Consider the following 2,765-nt stretch of genomic DNA (forward strand, 5'->3'; position numbering starts at 1 on the left):
ATTATTTATTTAATATTTAACTAGAACATAAATCATATGCTGCATGAGAATATTTAACAGAGATGGAAGTCGAATATTAGGCACGATCACATTTTCAAGGCATCGAACATTGTTCAAGAATGCCGAAAATATATTTCTTCTACTAAATGAAGTCAAGTGAGAAGTTCTCGATTATAGTATGTTACTCTCTACCCAACGGATGTGTAATATCTATTTAAATCGTATGTACTCTCTATTTATAATATATTATTGATTTCCTCAATTTTCTCTATTTATAGTATGTTATTGATTACGTGAAAATTGACCCGACGAATATGTAATATCTACTTAAATTGTATGTACTCTCTATTTATAATATGTCACTGATTTCGTCAATTTTCTTTATTTATAGTGTGTTATATATGTAATTAAGAGTAATTGGTTATTTATTATACAATTACATAAAAATTAAATTATTATAAACGTTTTAAAAAAATACTTACGTTTTAAATTATTACAACTATGGATCACAATGTAAATAATAATAAAAATCTTACATTTTAATGTGTGTTTGGTTTATCAGCTCTACTCACGTCTGATGCTAAAAATTCAATATATTTCAATTTGATCCGAATCCGACGAAATTAATGGGAGATGGATTTAGGGTTTTAATCCGATAACCCAATCGAGATTCAAATTCGATAATTCGTTAACTAAATAAATCAAATATGGATATAGATCGAACCGATCCGATCCGATATCACTAAAACATTCCAAAATGATATTTTAGACCTTCTATTATAATAAGTGAGCCCATCAATATAGTTCAAATATTTTTTAAAATAAATAATTAATTAAATCTTGTTGGGGCTATGATTTTCAATGAAAAAATAAATAAAATTTTTATTTTTCTAATTTTTTCATTTCGGATCTAATTTCTGATAATATAGTTAATCGGATATGAATTTAACATTCAAATATCTGTTGGATTATTGGATTGGATCAAATAGGATAATTATTCTTAACGGATCGAATCGAATTTGAGTAGATCCGATCCATTTATAACCCTAACTTCAATGCAAAGATTCCACAATCGTTCTGGTTCGAATTCACGGAAGAGGTTGGGCAACGTACTGTCAACGAATGTTCTCTTCTTTGCCTCGATGGTGTACGGGAAAATAATGTGTTGTGATAGCAATCTAGTCCTCTTACTAACCATTTGCTTTGACACGTCAATAAACATATTTCTTACATAATGTCACTTTCATCGTCTTCTCTGGCATAATTATCACATTATCCAAACTCGCGACATTATCTGTCAAGTTGGGGGGTCATTTCCGGCATAGTTGTGTATATTAATGTGTGTCTAGTTTATCAGCTCTATGCCACGTTCGATACTAAAAATTCAATGTACTTCAATTAGGGCTGTCAATAGATTGGATTTTGATCTGAATCCGATGAAATTAATGGGAGATAGATCTAGGGTCTCAATCGGAAGATCCAATCAAGATTCAAATCCGATAATCCGTTTACTAAATAAATCAAATATGGATATAGGTCAATCTAATCTGATAAATAAATAAAATCTTGATTAATCTATTTTTTTCAATTTCGAATCGAATATCCAATAACATAGTTAATCGAATATGGATTTAACATTCAAATATCCGTCGGATTATTGAATCGGATCGGATAGGATAGGATAATTATTATTAACGAATCGGATCGAATTTGAGCAGATCCGATCCATATATCCGATCCATTTACGGTCCTAACTTCAATGCGAAGATTTCACAATCACCCGAGTCGATTTCACGAAAGAGGTTGGACAACGTACCGTCAACAAATGTTCTCTTCTTTGCCTCGATCGTATATAGAGAAACAATGTATTGTGATAGCAATCTAGTTTTCTTGCTAACTATTTGTTCTGGCACCTCAATAATATGTTTCGTACAGGGTGTCATCCAAACTCGCGATGTTATCTGTCAAGTTGGGGGTCCTTTTCGGCATAGTTATGTATATTATTTATTTAATATTTAATTACGTTGTTTAATTATTTATTTAATCACTTAATTAAATGAAAAATTAATATTTAATTTAATTTCTTATTTAGATATTTCATTTATAAATTATCTTAATTGGTTGTGTGTAGTATATATCTAATATTTCATTACTTTATTTAAATAAATTTTACAATATATATATAATTATTTCATAAATAAAAAAATATTCACCGAGTTAATGACCATGCATGCATCGTCGTATTTCTTGAATGTATCTCCCAACTGTGTCAGAATTACCGTCATAAGTAGGATCGATGTAACAGTTAAGTTACATAAATTATTTTTATTGCTTAATTAACATTATTATTTATATTTATTTGTTATTTATGTTAATAAATTATTTTTATTGCTTAATTAACATTTAAGTTACTTGTTTATTGAATTTATTTCAATTAGTTATTTATTATTTCAATTCATTATTTTAATTATTTTATTAACATTTATTTAATTTATTTCAATTAGTTATTTATTTTTTATTTAAATAAAAAATATACATAAATAATTAACATAATTCGTGAAATATTTAAACAAACAAATAAAGTATAAAATGAATAATTATATATTAAACAAATAATATACATAAACAATTAAAGTATTATTTGATTTATTAAATTACTTATTAAATATTTAATTTAATATTTATATAAATATCTCATTAATTACTTTAATTGGTTATGTATATTGTTTGTTTAATATTTAATTACTTATTTTAATAGTTTATTT

This window comes from Olea europaea, chromosome 20 (assembly GCF_002742605.1).
Source record: "Olea europaea var. sylvestris chromosome 20, O_europaea_v1, whole genome shotgun sequence".
NCBI lineage: Eukaryota > Viridiplantae > Streptophyta > Magnoliopsida > Lamiales > Oleaceae > Olea > Olea europaea.